We start from the raw sequence: 16,794 nt of genomic DNA on the forward strand, positions 1-16,794 counted from the left end.
GTTGTTAATCAAAAGGTCATTGGTTCAAACACATGATCTGTTCTTCAGAAGAGAATACCTTGCAACTTGCTGGGTAAAGATTTCATCCTAAGAAACCCTGTGGGTCAGCTGTCCTCTGTCCTATAGGGGAGCAATAGATTAAATGGCACACAGGAGAGCGCATGGGAAATGTATCTAATATATAAAGAGGTAGGGTGTCTCTGCATACTACAAATTGTTATTTATTCTACTGCTAACTGAAAGGTTGGAGATTGGAGTTCACCCGAGATACCTCAAAAAGAAGGTCCAGAAAATCAGCCATTAACAGCCTTAGTGAACACGGACCTGCTCTGGCGCTTACAGGGTCACCAGGGGTTGGCACGGACCGTAACTTGTCGGAGCCAGCCGACCAGTCGAACAGTCCTGAAAGGAGGAGTGAGGATTAAGGAAAAAAAGAGAGACAGAAAGTACTGGGAGGGCAACAGTGAATACTGAAGCCTCGAGTTTATTATGCATACTCCTTTTATCCATGCAGAAACAACCCGGGGTTAACTATCTCATTGTTAAGCAAGCACATTTGATACACATAGCAACTCTATCTTCTGCCAAGCCAGACATCCTAGAGACAATGAAACCACCTGTTTTTCCAGACCTTGCATATTTCCTTGTTCTTGACAGTCTGTTCAAAACGTGAAGTCACAGAAGAAATTAGCAAGCACTGACACATAGGTCATGAGACTTCTCAGCCATCTCAAGGCTGAGTCTTTGTGGCCTTCAACAGTAACTGGCTTAGTGGTGGCCTGCAATTCAAGACAATGGGCTCATCGTTTGGGTGCAAACCCTTTCTCTCTGAGATCACTGAAAATTCTGGACCCTAGTCCGTAATAATTACTTTCGGAGGTGACTATATTTATTTCACTCATTTAAGTATAGACTACATCTGATGGTTGGCCAAATGTAGCCTATCTCTTTTTCTTTGTACCTGACTCAAGACCTGGTGTTTTTATTTGTTTGTTTATTTTTAAATCATTTTATTAGGGGCCTATCTCTTTTTCTCCTGAGGAAACTCCTCCTAGATTGTGGCAAAGCATGAGTCCGTCCTTGGGATTTCCATGGTTACACAGACTGGGGCACTCATGCAATGTCATGGGTAATTTGAGGAGAAATCAGTGGAGATGGATGAGTCAGTTCAGGGGACTATTAGTCACCAACAGTTCAAAAGCTTCACCCCCCTCTTTTCCTCCCGCTTTGCACTTGTGCCCCGTATCTGTTCCTCTTCGTGGAACCAGCTCTGTGAAACAAATGTGGGGCCGGATCAAGTGAGGGTGAGTGGAGTCTAAGTAGTTTCCCTCCCCCGCCATTTCGCTCTGTACTTTCCATTCACTCCTACTTGGTGGCCGTGCATTTCTTCCTGTAATCGAGATAAGAACTACATGACTAGGAAAGCGTCTGAATCATTTCCATTCTTTCTCCTCTGATCCTTCAGAGACTCACTTAATACCAGCTTGTTTCTGTTCTCAAGGTCCAATAGCTTCCTGCTCAAGAGTGTCTTCTACTTGGTTTTTTGTTCCTTACTCAGGGAACATTTTGTTATTATCGAAGGCAGTTTCTCAAAACCTTCAGAGCAAATTGTCTGGAGAAATTTCTTGGGACAGGATAGCTTGCCCATATTAATGTATCTGATTAGTTGGTAGTAGGACCAAAAGTAGATGTAAAGATGTTCATCTTATGAGTTTATACTTTCACACTCATGCTAATGTGCTTATTGCTCACTGGGAGGTTACGATGCATGTTCTAGATAATAGTTATAAGCTAATCGTAAATATATTTTTGAAGAACTACAGCATAGAGTGAATCTTTCATTAACTTGATGCAATATTACACTTATAACCTTCAGTGTTTCAACTAAGAGGAGTTCAGTGCAATAGTAACTGTAAGGTAATTAGCACGATGTCTGGCACATAAACTCAAAACCAGACTCACTGTCATTGAGTCAGTTCTAACTCAGAGTCACCAGGGAGGACAGGCGAGAAATGCTCCTTGGGCTTCTAAGAGTGTCATTCTTAACAGAAGCAGAAAACCTCCTTTGTCTCCCTTGGTGCATTGGAAATGCTGGTCCCGTGAATATCATCAACCCAACAGGTAAACATCAACCACCACCCCCCAGGGCTTATTTTGTCTAGTACATCATAAGGGCAAAAGAAGAATTCATTTTGATTTATTGTTTCTAATCATGATAGGTAAACTACTATTCACTTCATTGACAATAAAACCTTTTGATTGAATTATTTAATTTTCTGAAATTATTTTTAAAATTTTGTTATCTTCCTTGGGGATATTATATCTACATGTATTTCCCACTACTTTCAACATTCAAAACTCAGTATAAATATATTTAAATCAGTAAAATATGTCATGCCTACGTTTCTTACCTGCTGTTTATTGTTGTGTGCCCTTGAATCAATTCCAATGTACAGACCCCTATATAACAGAGTAGAACTAGCTCATTGGATTTCCTACCAGGTAAATTTCATATAGTAAATCGCCAGATCTTTCCACCCAAAGAATGACTGGTCAATTGAAATTGCTAACCTTTCCATGAGAAGCTGTGTGCGCAACCAAAGACCTCCGAATTTCTTACACAGCAGATAGAAGAGGGGCTTCAAACTATTCAAGGAAAAAATAAAGCATACTTTCATTTTTCCATGGACATACCAAAGTCCACGTGTGGAGGTTGTTGTCCGTCTGTCTGCAGATCTTGTGCCATTTGCACAGTTCTTGCTAGGGTTAAGCCCTTCAGTGTAGTGATGGTGGGAGCCTAGTGCTTCCAGGGTCCTGCTCTCTTTTGCTGACCCTCTGCTTTACCAAGCATAATGTTCTTCTCTCGGGACTGGTCTCTCCTGACATGTGACTCAAAATCTCCCATCCTGACTTCCAAGGAGCATTCTGGCTGTATTTAGAAGAGAATGATTTGCTCTTCTGGCAGTCCAGAATTCAAATGCATAGAGGCCTCTTTGATTTTTCTTATTCAATGTTCACCTTTCATGTGTATATGAGGCAATTGAAAATACTTGGGTCAAGCACATCTTAATCTTTATGGTGTGACATCTTTACTCTTTGGCACTTTAAAGAGATCTGGTGCAATTGATTTGTCCAATGCAATACATCACTTGATATCTTGATGGCTGCTTCCCCAGGAGCATTGACTGTAGATCCAAGCAAGCTGAAAGCTTCGAAAACAACAATCTTTATCTGGTACTGGTCCAGTTGTGAGTATTTGGTTTTCTTTGCATTGAGATGTAATCCCAAATGTTAGCAATCATTCTTGATCTCTATCAGTAAGTGCTTAAAGTCCTGCTCACTTTCAGCAAGCAAGTGAGCACCTTCAGCACTTATGTCATTTGCAAATCAAGTTTGTTAATTAGCCTCCCTCCAGTCCTGAAGCCTTATTTTTATTCATCTAGTACTGCTTCTCATATTATCTGTTCAGCACACAGATGGAATAAATATGGTGAAAAGTTGCAACCCTGACAAACACCTCTCCTGAATTTAAAATCATTCACTCCAAATGACTGTTTCTTTCTATACGAGGGGGAACCCCCCCAAAAAAGAATTTTTTTCAAAGCTATGTATTTAAATTAAAAGAATATTTTAATCTTCATAGTACTTGCTATTACACTTAATACATTTGTCAAATCTCTGATTCCATTCTTGGAAATATTTTTCAGAGTCGTCTGTTTAAATAGCTGATAGCACCTCCCTTGTTATTTATTAACCTCTTCTACACCATGCCTTTCCCCACCCCTCTTCATTTGCATAAATAAAAAGAAGTCACTCAGAGTGAGGTCAGGTGAGTAAAGTGTGTCGGGCAAGAGAAGCATGCTGTTTTTGCCAAAAAACTGGTGCACTGAGATGGCTGTGTGAGCACATGCATTGGCCTGGTGGTAAAACCAGTCCCCCATCTGCCACGAATCAGACCTTTTTTATTGCACAGTGTTATGCAATCTTTTCAGAACCTCTAAATAGAAAGCTGACCTGTTGGAACAATCTCCAAATGCACTATGAGTCAACATTTTTGTCCGTTCAGAAAGTCGATGAACATCTAGAACGAGGTTTGTCATCAATTGACATTTCACCTCTTTTTGAAACAAAAAATCCACTTTCGCGTAGTGCTGTCCTTGTAAGCTGTGCTAACCCCACAACAGTTTCTCAGGTATATTTACCAAGCAGGAGACAAAATTTCACAGCTGCACACAGTTTGGCCATCACACACACACAAAATGAGGTTTGAGCAATACTGCTTCTATGAAAAAATTCACTGTGAACAAAAGAGAACCTAACTAAGAGTGAGTTGCTTGATGCTTGCCTAGCAGGAAAAACATGTAGTACAAAACTCTGCCAAGCGAAGCTTTCTTCCATTTTTATTTTGTTGTTCTGTTTTGTTTGGGTACCTCCTCATAAATCCAGCTGGAAATGGGCAATTTCCACTTAATAAAATGACTGCATTTAGTATTGAGTACACATTAAGAGCACAGTTTAGATGGAGAAGCTTCTAAATATGCCAATACTTAAAATGATGGGAAAAAATTTCCACTAAAAAAATTAAGTCAGGGTCACCATTTAATGGTGAAAATAATCACTGAAGTGATACTAAGTACTAATAGAAGTCATATTTATAGGAATGCTTGGGATTATAAGAGATGGATTTTCAGTTTTTAGAGGCACATTTTTATATGCTGTTTTAGACACTCTAGCTAGTCTTTTCAGTGGTCCAAAGCTAGCCTTCTGCTCCTTCTGGGTGATTGTCAAATGATCCATTTCCTTCTCTGGAGTGTGGGAATGACCTGAAAGCTAGAACACATTGAGCATATGCGTATTACTTCAAATTCGTGAGGGCATTCTGCTCACTTATTACCCACTTCTGCTTCCCCGAAACCAAACCCTATGTCAGGAAAAGTGCTGTATCTGAATGTGAAGCGAGCAAAATCAGAGCAGCGTAACATGTAGGACTTGACATATGCCTCCAGGGAAAGAAGAGCCCCAGTTTTCTTTGTGAAAAAGAGCTGAACAAGCCAAGAGCACACAACTTTATGCATTAGGTGACTGCTTGCGGTAGAAAATGCAGATGGAGAAGGTTGGTTATTGAATGAGGCAGATCTCTCCAAAGTCTTGAGGCTTTTCTGTGAAATATCAGCATTTTTTCAATGCAACATGTTTCCATTATTCTGCCCTGAGTCTATGTCTAAGAGTATGTGTATAAGTAAATTAAGAACTGAAATTCCTAGTGAAAACATAGTGTATTTAGGTAAGAATTATTGGTTTTGTTTTCAAAATAGTACATGTAGCGGGGAGACAGCAGCGAGATAGAGGTGAGTGTGGGGGTAGCTCTGTGGGTGATTGCGTGTTTTGGGGAGTGGGAGGCTTAGAGAGGGGTCCAGGACGGGCCTTGTGGTAGCCCAGGGGTCCATTCCACTGAGTGGGCCAACATTCCCTGAGGTATTGATCCATCTTGCCTCCCCCAACACCCTTCTCCTGTACCATATGCTGCCAATTTGCTGTGGCTTCCTGCCAGTATGCTGCCTGCTATAGCTCACTAGTGGAGGATCGCCTGCTGCTCTTCAGGCCTGTGGACCCAGGCGGCCCAATCCATGTAGCTCAGGCCATTGGTGCTGCCGGGGGCTTGCAACCATGACCAGTCCCACCCCTCTGCTAGCACCACCCATGCAGCCTGAGGCCAGTTGCTGGTGGCCCCTGGCCAGCACAACCTGAGCCAAGTGGCTAGTGCAGCCAGTGACCTGTGGCTGTGGCCCACTCCACTACTTGAGGCATTGGCCACCCCAACCCACAACACAATGCCAATACCACTTGAGCTACACACAGACCCACCCGGCCCTGTAAACTGGGCCATATGCATCACGTGTAACAACCACCGCAGTGACACAAAAATGCCTCATAAACTACTACCCACACCAGCAGTCACTAAAATAAAGCAAAATAAACTCACCATAATGTCTGAAGAATATCTGAACTTATAGATGTACATAGAGGAAGCAGATTGATCCATCACAGGAATAAATCCTCAGAGTATAGCTAAGAGTCATTTAGCATATGAGGGAATCAATACAGATAAAGGATGAAAATATAGAGAGGATAGAGTCCACTTTCTGAAGGGAAATATAAGATTTAAGGAATGAGGCAGCAGAAGTGAAGAGAACTGTAGAAGACCAAGTGAAGAGAACTGTAGAAGACCTTACTAAAAGACTGGAAGAGGCAGAGAATCATATCAGTGACCTCAAAGACAGTCAAACAGATTTCAACAAATATGAAAGACAATGAAACAAGATAATCAAAGAAGCTAAAGAAAACTTGAGAACAATGAGCAACACAATGAATAAGAACAATATTTGAATTATTGGAATATTGGAGCAAAGACACAATGAACTTCCAAAATGGTGAGGAAATTCCTGGAAGAAAACTTCCTTGAGTTAATGAAGGAGTACCAGACAACTAACCAGGAAGCAGAGTGAACGTCAATTAGACTGAAACTCAACAAGAACACACCAAGTAATATACTAGTCAAATTATCCATCTTTGAGGAAAAGGAGTAGATCATAAGAGCAGATAGAGAAATATATGCAGTCTCCTATAAGGGTAATCAGATCAGAATATGATCAGACTTTCAGAAGAAACCATGAAGAAGAGAAGAGAATGGCGTAGCATTTTCCAAAAGTTGAAGGAGAACAATGATAACTCCCAAATGTTTACCCCGCCAAACTCTCCATCAAAATAGACAGGGAGGTAAGAGTTTTCCCAGATCAGAACAATTTAGAGAATGTCTTAACAACAACAACAAAAAACAGAACAACAAACATTACTGGCCAACATGCTTTGGACAGAAGATCAATATCCATAAAGCACAAACATGAGACCACTGCATAGTGTAACACTAGCCTGGAGTCAGGCTAGTGGATGCCCCTTGTCCCCACTTTCATTCAATTTCATCCTGGAGGTCCTAGATAATAATATAAGGCAATGGAATGATATCAAAGGTATACATCTGGGGAAAGGAGGAGTGAACTTATTGCAGATGACATGGTTTATTGTACTGAGAATCCAAGAAGCTCTACATATTTAGGGATATACCTAAGCACAAAATCAAAAGTTCTGTACAAGGAAAACTAAAGAATATTATTACAAGAAAACAAAAGAGACCTTCACAAATAGAAGAATATCCCATTTATATGGATCAATAATATCAATATTGTAAAGATATCAATCCTACCAAGGCACTATATAAATTCAATGTAATCATGATATAAATACTAGCATCTTTCTCCAAAGAAATGGAAAAACTGATTACTAACGTCATATGGAAAGGAAAATAACCCAGAGTTGACAAAGAACTCCTCAAGAGGAAGAATAAATTGGGCAGGCTTGCATTACTAGATGTTAAAATTTATTATATAGCCACAGTTATCAAAATCGATGCTATTGGTATAATGAGAGATACTCAAACCAATAAATAAGAACAGAAAATCCAGAAATAAAAACAGCATATAGATTACTGATCTTTGCTAAGGGCCCAAAAATAATAAATGGAAGCAAATACCCTGTTTAGCAAATGGTGCTGGAAAAATTGGGTATCAGTCTGCAGGAGAATGAAGCAAGATCTTACCTCATTCCATACACAACAAATTCAAAGTGGATCACAGACCTTGAGGTCAAACCCCAAACTATCAGGATCATCAATGAAAAATTAGGACAAAGCTAAGAACCTTGGCACAGGGAACACATGAGCTATCAGAGTTAAGGAGGGATACACACTCAGAGGAAATAAAAAACACGAGTGGGCGCACTAAAGATAAAACACTGTGTACATTGAAAGAATTCAGCAAGGGGGTAATAAGAGAGCGCCTAGTCTGAGAAAATATATTTAGCAATGGCATATCACATAAAGGGCGTATTAATAAAATCTACACAATCCTCCAAGTCTACAAGAAGAAAAAATGAATAGCCCACTGAGGAGGTGGGCAAATAATTGAACAGAAGATCCACAAAGGAGAAAATCCAACTGACCAATAAACATATGAAAAATATTCCTGATCATTAGCCACCCAGGAAATGCAAATCAAAACAACTGTGAGATATCACCTAACATCCACCAGGATAGCCCAATTTAAGAAAACAGAAGCAACAAATGTTGGAGGGTGTGTGGTGAGATAGGAACTCTTATTCACTGCTAGAGGTCTGATAGATATGTACAGCCACGGTAGAAAGCGATTTGGCAATACCTAAAAGAGATGGAATATGACATACCTTACAGCCCAGCATTTTACTGGGCGTATACCAGAAGAATTAAGAAATAGACTAAGACCAGACATCTGCTCTCCAAGGTGCATAGTTGTGCAGTTCAGTGTCAGAAAAAAATTGGATACAGCATAAATTTCCATCAATGGAGAAATGGATTAAAAACTCTGGTATATACACACAATGGAATATGAGCATCCCTAAAACTAGTGATGCAAAGTTGAAATACTTCATCATGTGGAAAGAGATGGAAGATATTATGCTTCGTGAAGTTACCCATGCACAAAATAGCAAGTGCAACGTGAGTCCACCGAGGTAAGTCCAAACAGCAGAACAGGCCTCGGGGGGAAATGTACACAACACATAATTCCTGATCTGAGGACCAGATACTCTGGCATGAGCCAGAGTAATTCTAATGATTCATAAGTCATCAAAAAATAAACAAATAAACAAAAACAATAAAGATGTAGATAGTGTACTGAAAGGCATCCTTCCCTCACGCTCATATTCCAGGAAGGCCCTACATTAGTCTAAGTTGACTAGAGAAACAAATTCATACACTCATATGTGTATAAGAAAGAGCGTTATATACAAGAGCAATTGAACATTGAGAAAACATCACAGCCCAGCCCAGATCAAATCCATCAGTCTGATATTATCCCATATGTCTGATACCAATCTATAAATTCCTCTCCAGACTCACGAAACACATGCAATGATGCCAAATGCAGGAAGATCACAGACAAGTGCGTGGAAAGTCTTGTGGATCCAGAGGTATTATAAGCCTCTCAGTGCTGGCAGGGGTCTCCACATGGCTCCTTCAGCTCCAAGGCTCTAGCATAACTCCATGTGTCTTCTCAACAGGAATGTCTTGCAGGGACTGTCTATATGTCCCACCAGCAGCAAGCTATTTATCTCCACAGTGCTTCCAAATGAGATAGTCAAGCTACAAACTGATTGGCAGACTAAAATGCACCCCTTCACTCTTAAGTCTCAAACTGACAACAGATTATGTAACTACCATACAGAGGGATGGGGGAAGAAAAGGACAGCAATGGAGGACCAGAGCACTAATTTACCCAAGGGGAAGGTATTGTGTTTGTCTACACATAACAAAGGAAAGAGAGACCCAGGGTAGACCTCATGCCAGTGTGCCAAACCTTGAGGGTGGTGTTCCTGCTCAGAGGAGCTCATTCCCAGAGATGACTGCAGGACTGGCCTCAGCTTGAGACATGGTTACATCCTCTCCAGAGATGACAGAGCTACAGAGGACGACCCTGAAGATACAGTTCTGGGAGAGCTGCGAGTCTGATGCTCACACATGGGGCAAACCAAGAAGAAAATGCAACAGACAAGTGATGGGAGCAAAGCCTTGAAGTCCCTAAGGAATCCCAGTTGTAGACTTCTGATTCTGGGGCCAGCACTTGGCACCTCACCCAAACTTGTTTGGGTTATTCACCAGGGGGCCACACTGAAGGTCAAAGGTATAACAGGGTGGGGTGGGGCACTAGACTGCTCCATCCCTGACTGCAGAAAGAGAAATAGGGACCTGTAGGATGCACACATTTCTGACATAAAGGCTAAAGGCTAAAGGCTAAAAGTGCTGTTAGGTAAGTGGATCTCAGGATATGGAACCCTGAAAGAAAAGGGGATTGGACTGAGGAATTATAATAGGTCCTGCTCACTGTTTAAATTTAACAGAGAGATATTCATCCACTCTGGGTCAAGATATCAATTAGACTTGAAACTATGTATATGGTATTTTTCCTTTGGTGTCTATCTGTATAAAAGAGGCAGCATAAACAACCCCATGGAGACAGCAATGGATCGACAGTTCCAGGGAGGGATGGGAGGGGAGGAGACTAGGTGAGGTGAGTGGTGAGCCAATAATGATAGGGACAGTGAAATAGCAAGGGTTATAAAATTGATGGTGAGGATAGTGTAGTGTTTCTAGTTGCATTTGATCATTTTAAAAGTGTCTGAGAGGAATTACTAAGAGGTGAATGATGGGTAAGCATGATAGTTGGGCAGGAGGAAAGAAAAAGCAAAAAAGAAAAAAGAAGAAAGCAAACACACACACATATATATACATATATACACACATATATACAGATATAGGTAGAAAACTAGATATAGAAATATATAATTCAATAAATGTAGATGTATTTGTCTATTCATGTACATATATGTAAATATAATAAGGAAACAGATGGACTTTGGGCTTCTACTAAAATATCATCTAAGTATAAGAGCAGTTTGTTCTTTTTTTAATCCATTTTATTGGGGTCAGGTATAGCTCTTATCACAATCCATACATCCATCCCATTGTATGAAGCACATTTATACATATGTTGCCATCATCATTTTCACATTTTCTTTCTACTTGAGCCCTTGGTATCAGCTCATTTCCCCCCTCCTCCACCTCTCCTCCCTCATGAACTCTTGATTCCACCTTACAAATCTGGCTAGACCAGAGCATGTACACTGGCATAGATAAGAGCTGGAAACACAGGGAGTCAAGGACAGAGAAACCCCTCAGAGCCAATAATGAGAGTAGTGATACCAAGAAGGAAAGAGGAAGGAAGGTGGGGGGAGAGAGGGGGAACTGATCACAATGATCGACATACAACCCCCTCCCTGGGGGATGGACAACAGAAAAGTGAGTAGTCATCATATAAGACATGAAAATAATAATTTATAAATTAACAGTTTGTTTTAATGAAGGGGCACTATATGATACTCACTTTGACAACATGATCACTGAAGACAAAATGAGTGCATAAGCAAATGTGATGAAAGTTGATGGTGCTCAGCTATTACAAATTATAGCATCTGGGGTCTTAAAGGCTTGTAGTCAAACAAGCGGCCATGGAGTGTGGAAGCAACAAAGCACACATGGATGAAGCACACCAGCCTGTGTGATCATGAGGTGCTGATTGGATCGGGTATCAGGCAACTAAGACCCAGAACAAAATCATACCCAATGTGAATGGTGGGGCCTGAGGGGAAGGCATGGAATGGAGACCCAAGCCCATCTGTAGATGATTGGACATCCCCTCACAGAAGGGTCACAAGGGAGAGATAAGCCAGTCAGGGTGCAGTATAGCGCTGATGAAACACACAACTTCCCTCTAGTTCTTTAATGCTTCCTTCCCCCCACTATCATGACCTCAATTCTACCTTACAAATCAGATTAGACCAGAACAAGCACACTGATACAGATAGAGCCCCCAACACAGGTAATCCAAGATAGATAAACCACTCAGGGCCAACAATGAGAGTAGAGATACCAGGAGGATTAGGAGAAGATGGGTGGAGAAAGGGGGAAATCAATCACAAGGATTAACATATAACCCCCTCCCTGGGGGACGAACAATGGAAAAGTGGGTAAAGGGTGATAGAGGACAATGTAAGATATGAAAATAATAATCTATAAATTATCAAGGGTTCATGAGGGAGGGAGGGGGAAACTGAGGAGCTGATTTCAAGGGCTCAAGTAGAAAGAAAATGCTTTGAAAATGATGATGGCAGCATATGTGCGAATGTGCTTGATATATTGGATGAATGTATGGAATGTGGTAAAAGATGTAAGAGCCCCCAATAAAAGTATTTAATTTAAATAAAAGAAAACATTTTAAAGATGAATTGACTTTGCTGGGTAAACGTTTACCTAAAACACAATAAAATATTATATTTTTTAAAAAGAGTTATGAGAATACTGTGAATATTTTGTAAACCAACAAATCAAATAACCTGAAATTGACACAGCTTAAAACCCACAAATTACAAAAACTGATTAAAGAAGGAATGGAGACAATTTGCATAGACCTAAAATAATAAATTAATTACAAATGAGTTGACTCTAACCCATACAACTCTCTATAGGGCTCCCGAGGCTTTGTAAATATTTGCAGAAGCAGACAGCTTCACCTTTCTCCCACGGGGTAGCTGGAGGGTTTGAAGAGCCAACTTTTCCACTAGCAACCCAGCACTTACCTACCAGTACCACCAGGACTCCACGTAACAATGAAGGGGGTTGAACCAGCCATCAACCCCCTTCCAGCAGGAAGAGCTCAAGATCAGACTACTGCAGTAGGAAATACAACCAGGAATTCTTAAGCATACCCAAACCATTAACAACAGAACAATAACAGATAAATTTGACTTTATCAAAATAAACACTTCCGCGTTTGTGATACTTATGTTATCTGTGCCAACCTGGCTCCCATAGGAACGCATGGGAGGCGTTTAGCCTGTCAATGAGATCGGCTGCTGTTTGACTAGATGGCAACAGAGATCAATGGCTTTTCTCCCTGAAGGCTGGTGACACACACTCTGTTTTCCCCTTCCTGTTGATGAGCCACTTTGTGTCAAGCTGATGGCAGCCAGAGCTGTGGAGATGGCTCACTGCCATTGGATCCACAAGACTTCAGCCACTGGCCTGTGATTTTCCTGCATTCTGCACCATTGCATGTGACTGTGAGTCTAAAGAGGAACTTACGCACTAGTAACAACTTATGGATTATTAGCATTATGGACTTGATCTGGGGTGGGCTGGGATGTTTTCTTGATATACAATTACTTCTTGATATAAAACTGTTTCTTTTACATACACATGAGTGTCAATGAATTTGTTTCTACCATTGCATGAAAGCACTCTAATAAGTAATTGAAGACATAGACTGCATAATTGGAGAAAATATTTGGTAATCATACATTTCATATGGTTGTAATGCCAAGAAATATGAAGAAATTCTACAGCTCAACAACAAAAGACGAACAACCCACATCTTAAAAAATAGGGAGAATACTTGAATAGACATTTTTCCCAAGTAAGATAGATAAATATCCAACAGATACAATAAAAAATACTCAATTTCAGTAGGTATTATGGTGGTGGCCATCAAAACCATAATGAAGTACCTCTTCAAACATATTCATATGCCTACTATGATAAAAAAGGCAAATCAATAAGTGTTGGCAAAGACGTGGAGAGAGTTTTGGAAAGTCCACTGGAACCCCCTGCCTTACTGGTAAAAGTGAACAACGGCCAGCTGCTCTGCCAAGCACTCTGACAGTTACTGTAATTCACGTAGGACCCACTAACTCTACTCTCGGGTGTAGACTCAAAATGATTGAAAGAGGTCTACACATAGATAGACAACAGTTCAGCAAAGTTAAGAGCAGCAGTATTCACAATAGTAAAAAGGTATGGAAAAGGCAAATGCTCACTGATAAATTAGTGAATAAATAAAATGAGATATGTACAAATGATGTAATATTAGACAGCCCTAAAAAGGAGTGATGGTCTGGTGTATGCAAAACATCGAGGGACCTTAAAGACATTCTTCAAACTTAAACAAGTCAGACAGAAGATAAAAGGATAAGCAAGATATGAATCTACTTATACGAGGTATCTAGAATAAGTACAGAAATTCATAAAACCGAAAAGTAGACTAGTGATTGCCAGGGGCTGGGATGAGGAGTAAAGGCTATATGCTTTTTAATAGGGAGAAAGTTTCTGTTTGGGATGCTTTTTAAAAAATATATTAAGAGTAATCATGGCTATATAACATTGTGAACATATACAACATTGTATATGCCAGATGGTTAAAATGATAAAATTTGTGTTATGTGCATTTAACGATAAAAACAAACATAATAATTTATGAATGATGAAGGGTTCACAGGGTGGAGGAGAGTGAGGAGGGAGGGGGGAAATGAGCAGCTGATATTAAGGCTCAAGTAGAAGGCAAAGGTTTTGAGAATGATGATGGCAACAAATGTTCTTGACACAATGGATGTATGTATGGATTGTGATAAGAATTGTAGGAGCCCCCAATGATTTAAAAAACACACAAACAACAACAAAAATTTAAAAAAACAAAGAGTTGATATTTAGTAAGTGTGATGGCTAGTGCAATGTGTCAACTTGATTAGGCGTGATTGTGCATTATCTTCAGTTTTATGGTGTGAAGTAAGGAGAATGCCTTGGAGCATGTGTCCTGCATTTGGGATACATACCTGAATGCCTCGCAAAGCTCTATTTCTCTCTCGCTAAATCCTCCATCTGATTTATCATATTTGGCCCTCAATTCTTGGGTTGTGACTCCACAGCCTATCACCTGACCTACAGATTTGGGGATTTGCCAACTCCTGCAGCCCGCCCCATGAACTGGCGGCATGCCATATGACATGCCGATTTGGGGTGCCCAAGTCCCTGGGGGATACTCCAGCCCGATGCTTCTATTATAAAATTGGAACTTGCCAACAACTGCACACGCCATTTAAAAAAATCTTTCTAAGTATATATATTCACTGAGTTTAGATCCCACCCTTTACGAAGCTCTGAAGCCTTTATGAAGCACCGTGGCTAAGCAAGCGCTTGTCTGCAGCGTGAGCAGGTGGTGCTTTGCTCTCGTGAAGATTACAGCCTTCGAATCCCTAGGGGCAGTTCCACTCTGTCATATGGGATCACAGTGCATTGGGACCGACTTATCAGCAGCAGATTTCAAATAACATTATATTCTGAAGCAGAGCACATACATTTTATGGTGCTAATTTCACTAAATTAAAAATATCTGCTTTATATTTTGGAAAATGAATTTGAATCAATTTAAAACATTAAAGTATCTAAGAGCTATTTATGATTTAGAGTAGACTATTAAAATGCCATGATTTTTATAACGCATGATAATACAGAACAAATGCATCCTTTACCGAGGCCACTTTAAGATGCTGTTGTTGGGTGTCACCGAGTCGACTCCAACCCAGAACAACCTGTGCACAGCAGAACCAAGCACGGGCGGTCCTGCACCATCCTCACAACTGCACCTATCCCTTTAAGATGTACCTCGACCTACACTTGACTTCCTTTTCTTTTTCTGTTATTTGGGCTGCAATACAGTGAACTATTTAAATTGCTTCTTATAGCGGTAGCCTTTGTTACTCCCACTTAAATAGCCTTCATTTTCCTGATGAGTCTGGGTAATTAGGTGAGGGAAGATACTGATAGGATTATGTGATTCAACTGTGAGTGATTGTCACCAGGGTAAATTGTAATTGCCCCCTTACTGAGTATAAAATCAATCATTTCAGAAGCAGGAAGTGGAGTTTTACTACCAGTAGGAGAGAAGAGTCAAGGCTAAAGCATCTCCTTTGGACCTCGGGATCCAGGGAAGAGCTGTGACCGCAGAGGAACAGCAGAGGAGCCATATCGATGGAACAGAGCAGTGGACCAGCCCACAAAGCAGGTAAAACTCAGCACTTTGGGTTGGGCAGCTGGCTGGGGAATGAGATATCTCTGGGTAGGGAAGAGAATATGAATAAACTATGTTGCTTCATTGAAAATATTGGGATTTATGGGAGGATCTGGGATGTGTTTGCTGACCCTTGGAACCAGAGCTTCGTGCCTTCCTTGCGGTTGGTGCTGACAGCAGAGTGCCGTGCCCTTTGAGTCTTTATTGGCAGCCGTTAAAGAGTTTTGTGACATGGCTCCAGCAAGGCAGAGGCCAGGTCAAGTGGCTGAAAGCCTGCCCAGAGAACAAACTGTCCTCCCGGAACTATTGTATCCTGAGCATTTCTCACCTGACTTGTAGCTGTCAACTTCCCTAATACACTCAATGAGCATGTCTGTGAGTTCTGTAAGGCCGTTGCAATGAATTGAGGCTCGCCAAAGAGGGAGAGTGTCTTGAGTGGGCCTCTTGGTGTCAAAAGGGAGGAAGCATGTCTGGCACGTGCCTTGTGGCAATCAGCCTGGAGAGTTGGAGGAGTCCCCATGCTGTTTCTTCAGGGGCATTTTGGTTTAAAACTTCCAAACAAACCAAGCAAGTTAGGCATTCAATGCTTCCTCCGTTCAAAGATGCTTCCTTTGCAAAGCAAGTTCTGAAAAGTCTGCTAAATCTTGAAGATTTCAAGTAGGATGAGCTAACTGCCATGAGGAGAGTGGGGTGTGTGTGTGTGTGTGTGTGTGTGTGTGTGTGTGTGTGTGTACGCACGCACGCAAGTGAGAGAGAGGGGATGGTGGTGTTTGAGATTACTTGTAGCTATCTTTCTAAAGTCTCTCAAATAAATCTCATGTATACATACACATTGCTGATATTAGCACTTTACCTCAAGAGGTTTTTTTAAACTTCCTGTAGGATCTTGGAATCAGAAATTGGGATTGATTTGGAATTCTGCCACAGATTGATTAATTTCAGGATCAGAAAATGTTTTTATAATTGAGTTGGCTTTGAAAATGCCATGCTGTCTTTTCTAAAGTAACATTTGTAGGGAAATAAATTATACAATTTTCCCTTCCTGCAACTGAGTCAATGCTGACTTATACTGACCCCATGAGTTTCTGAGACTGTAACTGTTTATGGGAGTAGAAAGTCCAGTCTTTCTCCTGTGGAGCTGCTGGTGGTTTTGAACTGCCTACCATCTGAATCACAGCTCAATGAATAACCACTACACCATAAGTATCTAAAACAACAAACTAAAACCCTATAACTACCCTATATGTAT

The sequence above is a fragment of the Tenrec ecaudatus genome, chromosome 6 (assembly GCF_050624435.1).
Source record: "Tenrec ecaudatus isolate mTenEca1 chromosome 6, mTenEca1.hap1, whole genome shotgun sequence".
Classification (NCBI taxonomy): domain Eukaryota; kingdom Metazoa; phylum Chordata; class Mammalia; order Afrosoricida; family Tenrecidae; genus Tenrec; species Tenrec ecaudatus.